This window comes from Protopterus annectens, chromosome 10.part0 (genome assembly GCF_019279795.1).
Source record: "Protopterus annectens isolate FY-2018-M chromosome 10.part0, PAN1.0, whole genome shotgun sequence".
Lineage (NCBI taxonomy): Eukaryota > Metazoa > Chordata > Ceratodontiformes > Protopteridae > Protopterus > Protopterus annectens.
This window is the reverse complement of record NC_056744.1, coordinates 782398267-782411839: the sequence shown is the minus strand read 5'-3', so window position 1 is coordinate 782411839 and position 13573 is coordinate 782398267.

Sequence of the window (13573 nt, the reverse complement as noted above, 5' to 3'; positions counted from 1 at the left end):
GCTGGTGCTCAGGCTTTGGTTGAATAAGGTGCTTAATGGTGCTGTACATTCCTGTCTGAGTTCATGTAGGATGCAGCCTGGGATGTTATTGGGTCCCATGGAGGCTGTATTTTTTGCCTTTGAGAGGGCAGTGATGACTTGCACCCTAGAGATAAGAGGAGGGGTGCAGGTGCTGGGGATGTCCTGATTTACTGATGGGGGACAGTGGGGTGAAGTTTTTGCTGAACCCGTCTGCCAGCAGGTTGGCTATATCTACGGCGGTTGTGTATGTGGTGTCCTTGACCACCAGTTCTGAGCAGATCTGGTTGCTTCCCTTGATATTGCAGACATATGTGAAGAAGACCTTATGATTGTCTTTAGTAGATGTGGCCAATATGGACTGGAAGTTTGCTTTGGAGGATTTCACTAGTGCTCTTATTTGCTTGTTCAAGCTAAGGAGAGATTGCTTCCAATTAGGCACGTAATGAGGAATTGGAAAGACTTGAAGCTACTGAGGGTGCTCATCATTTAATTAAGGATTATATAATTATGCAAACACTTTTGTATAACATTTTATGGACTATGTTTTAGTGTGAAAGAGGAGTGCAGCTTGAGAGGGCTTTAGTAACAGACAACAGTGACAATAGTGAGATATGTCCACTGCAAAAATGGCAAATCTGATATCCTGCTTCAAATGAATATAAAACATTTTAGAGATGTTTGTGAAAGGTGTGCTGCTATGAAATAGTGGTAGGAAAAAGGCCATAAATGAGTCCTTATTTAAGTACATATTTTGCTCTGTATAGCTTGCATAACATTCTCTTGGTTTGGTAGATGAAGTTTAGGATATGGAGTTTGCATTTAGGATCCCAGTCAATATTGACTCATATGTACTTTGTGCTGAAATGACTTGTAGCTGATTCTTTTCTTGTGGTATGATTTGCATACATGTGGCTAATCCTATGTTTCTGATTTATAGATATGTAGTATGCGCTTAGATAAGGACTCCTGAGTCATTGTTTTAGAAAGCTGTTTGAAATGTGGATTCAGCATCATGAAGAACAGAAGAGGAATAAAAAAGAATAGAGTCACTGGCATCCTGTAGGGGTTTTGTTTCAGGGCATGTAAAATTTCTTTGAAAAGACTGACAAAAAAGGGGTGCTGCACTGAATTTTGTACATTTAAAGTGCATGCAATGATGCAATGTACCTTTTTTAACTAAAGTGACCAGTTTAACAGATTTCTGCCCAAAGTACAAATAACAAGTGAACTTGTCTATACATTGAGTGCGGATGTTCATATACAGAGTTATTCTTAAAGAAAAGAGTGACAGACTGTGTTAAATGGAGCAGTCAGAAATAAGACAGCCACTGCTCTTTCGCTGTTGATCATTGCTCTGATGTTGTCTTTAGCATGAAGTGATGGGGTCTGATGCCATATTGTAACCATTACAGTAAGTTTGAGACTGGAAGTGTTGCAGAAACTGATTGACTTCTTTAATATTTTTGACAGGGAGGGGAGTGGCAACAAGTCAGACAAGGCAGTGGATTTATCCATTTTTGCGTGTGTCTATCTTTGAGAACTGATAGCATTTTTGTTTGCTTCCAGATTAGTGACACATAGTACTCACTTAAACTGCCAACAAAATGTGTTGAAACTTTATTGTATATAGTTTAGGTTTTAGGTTAATTGTTACAGTGTTGTACAACAAAAGTGTTTAACATCAATATTTACTGTAATGATATCATTGATAAAAATTTGACTATGTTTTGTTTTGTACCTTAAAAACAAATGTAAAATAAAAATGATGGAAAAAATGTATTGAAACTAGGTATGATAACGTAGAAGACTCAGCATGATATATTTTAAGTAGTATAATGTTTATGGTGGCAGAACTGTTAATTTTAAAATTAAAAAGCATTTTAGAAATGTATAATATAGGTAGTGGTCTTAGAGTGAAAAGTATAGTTATTTTAGGTACTTACTTATTCTGGCAGTTTTAAACTGCGGTGGTGGTGCTGAGGTAGCGTTGTTGCCTTACAGTAAGATATTGTCCTGTTCGATTCTCAGCTAGAGCGTCTTCTGTGTGGAGACATGCATGAATGGGCGTACCTTCATTGAAGGTTGTGCGTCAGAGCTGGCAACTCGGCATGTAAAAATCTGCTGCCAATCATTAGCGGACCGGAGTTCCGCTGTGGCGACCCCTAACCGGGAAAAGCCGAAAGACCCAAGACTTATTCTTGCAGTTTTGTGGTTATGTTGACTGTTAACAGGTACTCCCAACTGAAATACTTAATAAATTCCTCAGCAGTGGGGCATGCAGAGAAACTGAGCTTTAGGATGAGCTGTTTTTCAGGATGTTAGCAGCTGTTTTATAGAAGTGTTTTGTATTTTGCCTAAAGTTATTTTGTAGACTGTAGCAATACTTTTGTCTGAACTATAGTAGCACTCATTTGTAACAGATCCTTGCAATTTTAAAATATTATTGGGAGAAAGGAGTTTAAATATGTGGTGAACTTCCTACAGTCCACCCCTTTCTGACTTTTTTTTCACCTATTTGTTGATGGGAAAAGTCTACTGGACAAACTGTGATTTTTCATGAGTGACATGAGAACACTGTCTGGTTAAGTGATTATTTCATAGTCACACACATTAAAATTGAAGGGGTATAAATAAAACCTTTTACTATGGACACATGAAACAGCTTGTTAACAACTCAAAGCTTCAGTACTCTGCATCACCTGTCGAATCTTCTGGAATTCTTTTTCTGAACCACAGTAATGACTTTCCTCTAATTTTTAATTCACCCATAGCTGTTAGAGAGTTAACCAGAGTTAATAAAGTGAAATTAAAGTAGAGAACAGCATAATCAAGCAAGATGAATAGGCTGTCGAGCTTAGTTGCTGTTCATAGTTGCCAAGGTAATCATTTGTATTGTACCTTACCTGAATGACCACAGGCTATCTACATATTTTTGCTGCTAACCAGATTGTAGATATTTGGTCCCTAAGAAAATTATTCCCTTTTTTTAGAGAAGTGGGATTAGTTGATTACAGTTAAGTAGGTTTAACCATGTATGTGAAAGTGTGTCTGGATTATGTACCTAGTGTATGAAATCTCTTACAGTTATTGTTTCAGAATGAATGTTGGCATATAGACAATCGACTACATCCTCTCCTAGTAGTAAATGGTATTCAGGAAGTATGTGGAGGCCTGTTAACATTGATTGCAAAGGATGAGATGAAGTTTTCTCTAGCATCAAGTAGACAGAAGATTTGGTGTGGGTTTGGGGGCAGGATATGCTGTTTTATCAAACAGTGTAACACTCTGACCTCTTTGTGCAATCTATTATGTTACACATTGTATATTCAGGGTATTACTTCAGAATCAGAGGTGTATAACTTTAACACATCAGTATCAGAGATATATAGATTTAACTCTATTTTGTTAATGTTATTAGGTTGACAGTATAGATTTGATCCAAGTACTTAACTTCTCTGAGGTTATTGCATAGACTTTGACAATTGAAATGAAATATTTCAATTGTGTGGTAAAAATCCTTGAGTAAGATTAGGGTGAGACGTTGATATAATAGATGTGCTGTATTTTGAATGGGATAGTTTGTGTTTGGGAATTTTTTTTGGTTAAAAGGTCATCAATTCAAATGACTGAATTTAGATGATTTTTTGGTATAACTGTTTTGCATGCATGTTTTTTGCCTACTGTATGGTATGACTATTGTAATGTAATGCTTTACAAGAGTATAGATACAGGAGCTGTCTTCCCTCTCAACTACTACAACAGCAGATGCAAAATTTCTTATGAGTTGTATGCCTGCAGTGAACTAAAAATTGACTTGCATGCATTTATCTGAATTAAAACAGAATCTTCTTATTCTTGTTCCATAACTGTCTGAAAAAGTCATTTATCAACTCTTTTTGCTTTTCAGCTCTTATTTTCTGTTCTTTTCCAAACAGAAGATGCAGAATCCTTGGCAAAAATAAATAAATAAATAAATAAATAAATAAATAAATAAAAATAAAATGTGATCTGGTTAATGAACAAGCCTTTTTTTCCTTATTCACATTTCCAGTGGTAGCTTGTGTCTTCAAAGTAGGTGTTGGTGGGGGGGGGGGGGGGCTGCAGGAAGCAACTGAATGTGTCAGGCTAATTGGAATAGGGTCGGGTTCTATTTTGATATGTCAATAACCATTACCAGTGATCAAACAATAGATGCGGTCAGTCACTTTCATATACAGACTACCTCAATACCAGCTCATTATAGCTAGCTAATGGACTATGTACAATGTACATGTCCATCTGCAATCAACAAGGCCAATCATAGGTGAAATGGAGCCCTAAACAAAAGACTCCAGGGACCCTGTTGCATACCTTTTCCCCTGCATCTCACCAGTGTCCTTCTTCTGCCTCCATTATGGCCCCATTCCATTCAGACTGATTACTTCTTTCTTGTTTTTTTTTTTTACAGTCTGTTGTCCTTTTCAGATTTTAAAAATAAAACAAACAAAAAAAAAAAAACAGAAAAACTAGTGGTTTTAAAACTTTGTTGATGAACTCATTCACAATAATGCCCAAATATCATGAAAACCAGGTAGTGTTCCAAAGCAACAAGCCTTTATTCATCACAGAAAATTGATTCTCAGTATCAAAAATCAGAAATATTTTACAATGAAAAACATATCAGCTTTTATACACTTAGAAGTAGGTGTGGAAAATATACGTATTGTTTAACTTTAAACCAGCCTATTCAAGGAAAACAATATAAACAGGACCGTAATAAAAAAAAGTGCATTTTAGAACAGCAGGTACCCAGCATACTTTCCAACTGTCCCGAATAACTCGTTTTTTACTGAGTTTTGGGGTCCAATTACTGGAGTGCCACGATTCCCAAGTGGCACCCCACTATTTCAGACTTTTACCAGCTTTAGTTTTCATTTTATTTTTAAATTTCCCCCGTTTCTTATTTTGAGCTGATGTCATCATGTGTGTGATGATGTCAGCTCTGTCAAGGCTTTCAGCCTGTCGGAATTGAGCTCAAGGGCTCATTTCCAGCTTTCTCCATTATCTACGAGTGGTTTATTCAAACAAGCACTGAAACGCTCTGCTGGTTCATAATGTTTTTAGAAACATTTGTTTCAGCTCACCGGTCGTAATGTTGGAACTGTTGCTTCAGCTTGTAATGTTTTCAGAAACAGGTGGAAGTTATTGGAATTGTTTCTTAAACTCTTTTCTCAAACGAGCGCACTTTGTAGCTTCTTACAGCCGGTTCACTTTGGAGGTGTTCAGAAACACTTTGGAAGGAAGGAATAGGATTTCACAGGTAGGATTATGTCTGGCAGTAGGGTGTGTGTGTGTGTGTGTGTGTGTGTGTGTGTGTGTGTGTGTGTGTGTGTGTGTGTGTGTGTGTGTGTGTGTGTGTGTGTGTGTGTATGTTTTGCAGAGTCTGTTGAGTCACTCCACTCACATGCCCCAGGCTGGTAAGAAAAATTAACTAGTGGGCTCGTATGCTGCTTAGTGGCATGTGGTACTTTTTTTTTGCTGTTCTGCAAGTCCGAGCGAGAGAACTGTTGTGAAAGTCTGAGTTTATCTGCTGTGCCATATGTATTTTATCTGCTGTTCCTGTAAGTCCAAGTCTCTGAGAACTTATTTGCTTAACCGATTTTATTTGCTGTGCCATGCTGTGAAAGTATGCTGCTGGGGCCTAATCGCTAATGTGTGTGTGTTTGTTTGTATTTTATTTTACAGTTTAATTAAGCAAGGTATGTGTAATGTGTGTGTGCCAGCCAGTGTATTGCTGTCACTATAAGTACGAAAGAACATATTTAACAGTACTGTTGAGAGAGTGTAGCGGTATCCACAGTGGTGCAGCGGTAGCATTATTGCTTCACTGCAAGAGGTTCTCCCGTTCGATTCTCGGCTGATGTGTGGGGAGTGTCTTCTGTGTGGAGTCTGCATGTCCTCCCCACGGTAGGGTGGGCATTCAAAAGACGTGCATAAATGGGCGTGCCTTCATTGAAGGCTGGACGTCGAGCTGGCACCTCGGCATTTGTGAAAATCTACTGCCAATCATTAGCGGACTGGAGTTCCGCTGTGGTGACCCCTAACCGGGAAAAGCCAAAAGACAAACAACAACACTGTTGAGAGAATGTATTTATTTCTGCTGTGAAAAGTAAGCTGCAAGTCCAAAAACTATGAAGTATCTGCTGTGCCAGTGTATCTTCTCTGCTTTCTCTGTAAGTCAGAGCCCAATTAGCCAATTTTCTGCATTTATTTTATTATGCCGATTTTCTGCATTTATTCAACCAATTAGCCTGCATTTGTGTGTATTGCTCTGCATTTTATTTTACAAGCAAGCAAGCTGGATTTGTGTGTGTTGCACTGCATTTTTATTTTAAAAGCAAGCTGGATTTGTGTGTGTTGCTCTGCATTTTATTTTACAAGCAAGCTGGATTTGTGTGTATTGCTCTGCATTTTATTTTACAAGCAAGCTGAAATTTGTGTGTATTGCTCTGCATTTTATTTTACAAGCAAGCTGGATTTGTTGCATTGCTCTGCATTTTATTTTACAAGCAAGCTGGATTTGTGTGTATTGCTCTGCATTTGTGTATTGCTCTGCATTTGTGCATTTGTGTGTGTTTGTGTAAATGCCCTAGTTAGGTATAACTGATAGAATTACACAGACTCAAACCCTGTACCTTTCGTACAAGAAGCAAGAGCCTGAAGTCTCTACCTATTCTACCAGCACTCTGGACCATATTTTGGTTGTCTGTTCTTCAGTTTGCGTTTGAAAGTTGGTATCCCACAATTCCTTTGAAGTGGGTGTGGTTACATAATTATGCATGCAAATTTTATGTTAATCAGCATACCGATTTGTACCTATTTTCCATGGGCTTTTGTTCAGATTTTTGATGTTTCCAGGTTGAGAGGTATGGTACCCACCCCCACATATTACTACTGGTTATCTATTTGCAACCCACATTCCAAAATCAGGTATTAAGAAAAGCGTAGCATGTAAAAAGACTTTTAACTAAAATCACTTCTGGCTAACTAATGCAATAAAGCCTTCAACAGGTCTGTGACAAGAACTAAAATCATATACATAGGTAGATAAGTAAAAAGAGTTAACTAGAATTATACAAGAAAAAACACATAGCTATCTGACCATAAACATTATTTAACTACTTGGAACACTATAAATATATATTTGTCTAATAATATCTAATATGTATTAGTGTGTATAAAAATGCGTTATTTATAGCTCAGAAAAAAATATTTCAGAAATAATTATTTTATTTACAGCTCAGAAAAAAATGTCAGTGCTTTTCAGTTAAGAAAAACTGTCATTACAGTTTTCACGCTTACAACCCCAAAAACATGTTTATTCAATGCAAACCAGTAGAATAAACGCACAAAACTAGTGGATGAAATTAACTAGTAATGTATAAAAGTGTGCAGATGTGTGCATGAGTGTGGACCAGTATGCTAAATGGGGAAATTAAAGGAATACTTCATGGTAACAGTTCATGGTAATAGTGGCATGAAAAAATGTGTTTTGAATTTACCGTTTAAATCTCTGGTATGATGTACTAAATCTAATCAAAGCAGAATTGAGATTAAAGTAACTAAACATATATACATTTATACACATACTGCACATCATTTATTTTATTTTTAGTTCTTACAAATATTTTTTCAAAAAGTCTCTAAAAAAATCTTTACAGATTGTGTGGCAGCTTATGTAAATTCAACACACTCTTAATAGAGCAATAGTAGTTAAGTCCTGGTTTTCTGAATGCATTTAATTTCAACTGCCAGCATAGTTCTTTATTCTCCAAAACACCATTGACATCCCCTGCAAGTTCCTCCATCTCCATACAGTCCAGAAAGATAAAATTAAAACCAGAATGTCTGCGGTGTTCTAATAAGTGTTTGGATAAGTTGTTCTTCCAGCATTTACATCTGATGTCAGAAAGATGATCTGAGATTATCCTTTTCGGTTTATTCATAGTCTTACCCACACAAAATGTAGGCCAGTCATTACACATGGGGCTATATCAACTTTTTCAGTATTACAGTTACCACCTGCTGAAATTTTCACCATCTTTTTAAGACAGGGACACTCAAATGAGACGCACCCCATCAAGTACTCACAGAAAGTGCATTTTGGTGTCCCACAAGTTTTAGTGCTCGTGTCCTCCTGGTGTTTCATATTTTTCTTTTTCTTTTCCACATAGCTGGTGAGCTGCCACGGTGGTGCAGCGGTTAGCATTGTCGCCTCACAGCAAGAGGTTCTACTGATCGATTCTTGGCTGGAGCGCATTCTGTGTGGAGTCTGCATGTCCTCCTCGGGGTCGAGTGACCTCTGAAAGACATGCATGAATGGGCGTGGCTTTGCTGAAGGTTGGGTGTCGGGTTGGCAACTCAGCACCGTAAAATCTACTGCCAATTGTGAGCGGACCTGAGTTCCACTGTGGTGACCCCTAACCAGGAAAAGCCGAAAGACTTTTTTTCGTGCTCTTCTAAAACCCTTACAAGCTGCTGACTGTCAGTGAGGATGGCCCAGGTCTCCTTAATAATGGGTTTAAGTGTATTGAAATCACTGGTGTAAGTTAGAATGCAGCTGTCCTTACTTTTCTCTTCTTTTGAGTTAGGGTGACTTCATAACTATACCAGTATAAATTCTTCCTCCCACTTTCCCAAGGCTACATTGGCCAGGCTAGAGGCCATAGCTGAACCCATGGCTATCCCCCATATCTGTTTGTAAGCCTGGCCATTGAAATTGTAACTCATCACCAAGTTTATTAGCTTTCCCAAGCATTCAGTTTGCCCTGTAACACTGTAACACAGTGTACTGAGCTTCAATGTCAGTAGTTACCAATATGCTTTGTTCATTCCCATACACTTCTTTATTTTTCTTAAAAAAATCAAGTGAATCTAAAATAAAAGATGAGTTCTTTTCAGCAAGAGGCTGTACAATAAAATCTAAGTATTTGGCAGTGGCCTCTGATATGGAACCTCCACTTGCAATAATAGATCTGTAAGGTGGATCTTCCCTATTTTCATGGGGTTTGGGAATCCTGAAAAAGCAATGTAGCGTAGGGTGAGGAGTGCTCAAATACTCAAAAAAAGTTTTCACTAATAAGTTCTTCATTTAGCATTGTGGCTAGCTTATCTTTCCATTCTATGCATGTGATTTTAACCTCCTCAAAGGAATGTATAGAATAAAACTCAGGTGTATTCAGCATGCTCTCTATTTTCATTATATAACCGACAGTATCTGTAACAAGTATGTCCCCACCCTTGTCAGCCTTCATAACACGTCTAGTTCTATCATTGCTCAGATTCTTAAGTGCTAATATCTCATTCTTTAAAATATTATAAAACTTTAATTTTGGTCTTTTTTGAGAGCCTTTTTTATGTTTAAATCACATTTTGCCTAATGTAAGTGTGGGATGGAGTGGGGGGGGGGGGCAAAAACTACTGGGTCTTTTAATTTTTTAAATTTTTTCTTCAATGAGTTTATCTTCCTATATGTAATTTTTCTTGTGAAAGACAAGTTTCACATTCAGCTTCCTCACATACATTTTTAAATCAATGATAGTCTGTATCTCATCTCCCCTTCCCTGAGGTATGAATGTAAGCCCTATGTTAAGCACTTTTTCTTCAAGTGTTGTCAGTGGTTTATTTGACTGATTCCAGATTCTGGGGGCTAATTCCATCTGCAGGCTTGTGTCCCTGATGGGAGAAGTTGCTGTTCCCCAGGTACCTCAAATCTCTCACCCCTGTTCACTGCTTCCTCCTCCAGCTGTTCTGGTCCTCCCTCCATGGGTTCAAATGGTAGTTCACTTCTCTCTGAAACCTTGGTGGGCTGTATCTCTGGATGTAGTTGTAATTGTTGTGATAATAATTCCTGTTCATGTGTACTGGGCTCTGGTGATATGAGCCCAGGGAGTTGTAATGTGGCTGGGTAGGATTCCTGTGTTCTCTCATGTCCATCTGTGGAATGTGAGGGGTACTGGATGCCATCAGTTGGTCATCCATTTGTCTGTCCCTCATTTATCTGTCTGGTCCTGTGAGCTTATTCATGTTGTGAAGAACATATTCATTCCTACCACCAGCATTACTAGCCTGAGCATTCAGATTATTGTTGTCAATATCATTGTTGCATTACTGGCATAATAATTATTGTTATTGGTATTATTGGTGAAATCTGTTGGTGTCTAGTTATCCTGTTGCTGGATCTCCTGTTAAAATGTCTCCTGTAGTTCTGTCATCCATTTCTACCTCCCCTACTGGATCTGTGCTTTGTGAGATGCTGCGGATCTTCTTTATCCATTTGATAACATCAGCTTTTATACACTAAGTAAGTGTGGAAAATATACATATTGTTTAATTTTAGACCCTCCTATTCAAGGCAAACAATATAAACAGGGCTGTAAAAAGTACATTTTAGATCAGCAAGTACCCACCTCCACACACTACTATTGGTTAGGTCAAACTAAATCCTAGTTAAAGAAAATACTACCTGTCTATTTGCAACCCACATTTCCAAATCAAGTATTAAGAAATGTATGACATTCACATAAAAACACACACAAAACTAACTCTCCCGCGTGCTGTTGGCAAATTGCTCGCTCAGAAGAACAAACAAAAACAAAAAAAAAAGAAAAGAAAGATCCAGCAAACAGTGACTGGAGAAATAAAAAGACTTGTAACTAAAATCATTTTTGGCTAACTAATGCAATAAAGCCTTCAGCAGGTCTGTGACAAAAACTAAAATCATATACATAGATAGACAAGTAAAAAGAGTTAACTAGATTGATCCAAGAAAAAAATGTAACTATCTAACCATAAACATTATCTAACTAGAATGCTATAAATATAAACATAAATGTGTGTGTGTATATATATTTATTTATTTTTATTTAACATTTGTTGACCGGGAATGTCCGACTAGGTTCCACAGAGCCTGTTTTCAGCGGAGGCTCAGGGAGAAATGCTCCAGATGCATGTCTTTGGAATGTGGGAGGAAAATGGAGTATCCAGAGGAAACCCATGCGAACACAGGGAGAACATGCAAACTCCACACAGAAAGCACCCCAGCCGAGAATCAAACCGGAGAACCTCTGGCTGTGAGAATATATATATATATATATATATATATATATATATATATATATATATATATATATATATATATATTTATTTAAATTTGTTGACCGGGAGTGTCCGACTGGACGTAGGTCCATTTTCAGTGGAGGCCCGGGGAGAAAAGCTCCACAGTTAAAATAAACAGACAGTATATACATTGGATTACATAGTGAATAACAATTTACATAGCAATTACTTACAACATATTTCCAGATGAAGAACATAGTACATCAGTAGACAACTAGAATCTTTATCTGTGAAGTGCATACCAGACATTAACAAATGTTACAAGAAGAAGCAGTTTGTGCTGTATAATAAGTACTGGCTTATGAGCATCTGAGCTTGCTATAATCAAGGTAGTTAGTGGAGTGGAAAGAAAGGTAGTGGTTGGATGGGGTGGATAATATTAAAGTGGGAGTTGCAAGGGCATAGCCAGAATGTTTTTAGTTGCGCTTTTAGTAAAGTTTTGAAGTGGGTGCATGATGGTATGGAGGTAATTGTGGGTGGGAGTGAGTTCCATAATTTGGCTATGGCGCAAGAGAATAGTGCTTCACCAGCAGAGTTATTGGCCTTAGTGATCTGCAAGTGATTTTTGCTGCTGGATCTTAGTGGTCTGGTGGTGCGATAGGGTTGGAGTAGATTCTGGAGGGATGGGACATTTAGTGGATGGTTTACTAGTTTGTGGGCGAGTGAGAGTTGATACCATTGAAGGAGGTGAGGGAGTTCAAGCCAGCCCAGTTCAGCAAGTGAGAGACAGTGGTGACTATGGTAGGATGCCCCTGTGGCGAATTTGGCGATTTTGTTGTAGCAGGTCTCTAGCTTGTTTAGATCACATTGTCTTAGGTTGGTATATATTGGAGAGGCATAAAGTAGGGTGGCGATAAGGTGGGAATTTGCTATTGAAATCTTTGCTGCTTTGGTGAGAAATTGTTTATTTCTGTATAATGCTCCTAGTTTTTTGTGGACTTTTTTTATAGTCATGGATATGTGAATGTCAAATTTTAGTTTATTGTCTATTTCCACTCCTAGCAATTTGGTGTGTTCAGTTGGGTATATAGTGGTGTTGTCTTTTGCCGTGATGTTAAAGTGAGAGCTGTTTTGAGTATGTCAGTGGGTTGGAAGATGAGTAGTTTAGTTTTGTTTGGGTTGAGTATTAATCGGGCATCGGATAACCATGTTTCAACAGAGGAAAAGGCTTCCTGTGTGACTTTTTGCAGTTTTGGTAGGGACTGGGCTGAGCAGATGATGGTTGCGTCATCTGCGTATTGTATGAGTGTGCCATGTTTCGTGGCAGAGGCTAGATTATTGGTGTAAACAGAGAAGAGTAGGGGTCCAAGGATGGATCCTTGGGGAACCCCTATGGAGACAGGTATTTGGGGAGATATGTCATTCTGCCATACAACGGATTGATGGCGGTCAGACAGGTAACTCTGAAACCAGTTGGTGACCGATTGTGAGAAGGATAGGTTATTGAGGACAGAGATAAGTTGTTTGTGTGGGACCATGTCAAATGCTTTAGATAGGTCTAGGAAAGTAGCAGAGGAGAAGTAGCCATTGTTTTTATGCTGAAGGACAGTGTTAGTAAAGGAGAGTAAGGCAGTGGTGGTGCTATGGTTTGGTTGGAAACCATGCTGAGTACTGGAAAGGAGGTTGTTAGTAAGGAGGTAGTCTGAGACCTGAGAGTGTATGCATCTCTCTAGTATTTTGGAGAGTGGAGAGAGAATAGCTATGGGGCAGTAATTGGTTAGTTCTGTGGAGGGTCCGCCTTTGTGGAGGGGAATTATATGTGATACTTTCCACAGTGTGGGAACGTAACTTTCTGACAGAGATTGGTTAATCAAGGTGGATACTGGGTAGGCCAGAGCATCAGCTGCAATTTGTAGGTATTCACTTGGGAGGCTGTCTGCTGCTAATTTGGTGGGTTTAAATTTAGTTAAGAGTTTTTTTATGTTGGAGGTAGGTACAGGAGAAAAAGAGAAGGCAGTGGGGAGATTACTAGTTGAAGGTGTGGGTTGCAGGGGAGGGGGGTTGTGTTGTTTAGCTAGTGATAGTATGGTTTGGGTGAAGTGTGTGTTGAATGAGGAAGCAATATTTTCTGAGGAGTGAGGGATGTTGGGGGGGGGGGTACTGACTTTACCTGTGTGGAGGATGGAGTTTATGGAGGACCAGAACTGTTTGGGGTTGTGTTGCGAGGAGTCTAAGGCAGACTGGTAGTATTGGGATTTGTCCTGTTTTATCAGCTTTTTGACTCTATTGTGTAGTTCTAGGAATTTCTGTCTAGCTGAGTGGGTTTTGGTTTTGCACCAGTGCTCCCAGGCCTTATCCCTGTTTTTCATTTCGGACTTAGTGGTTTTCTGTAGCCATGGGGAGGGTTGTGCTTTAGTTCTGGAGAATATTATGGGGGCATGGTAATTAAGGATGT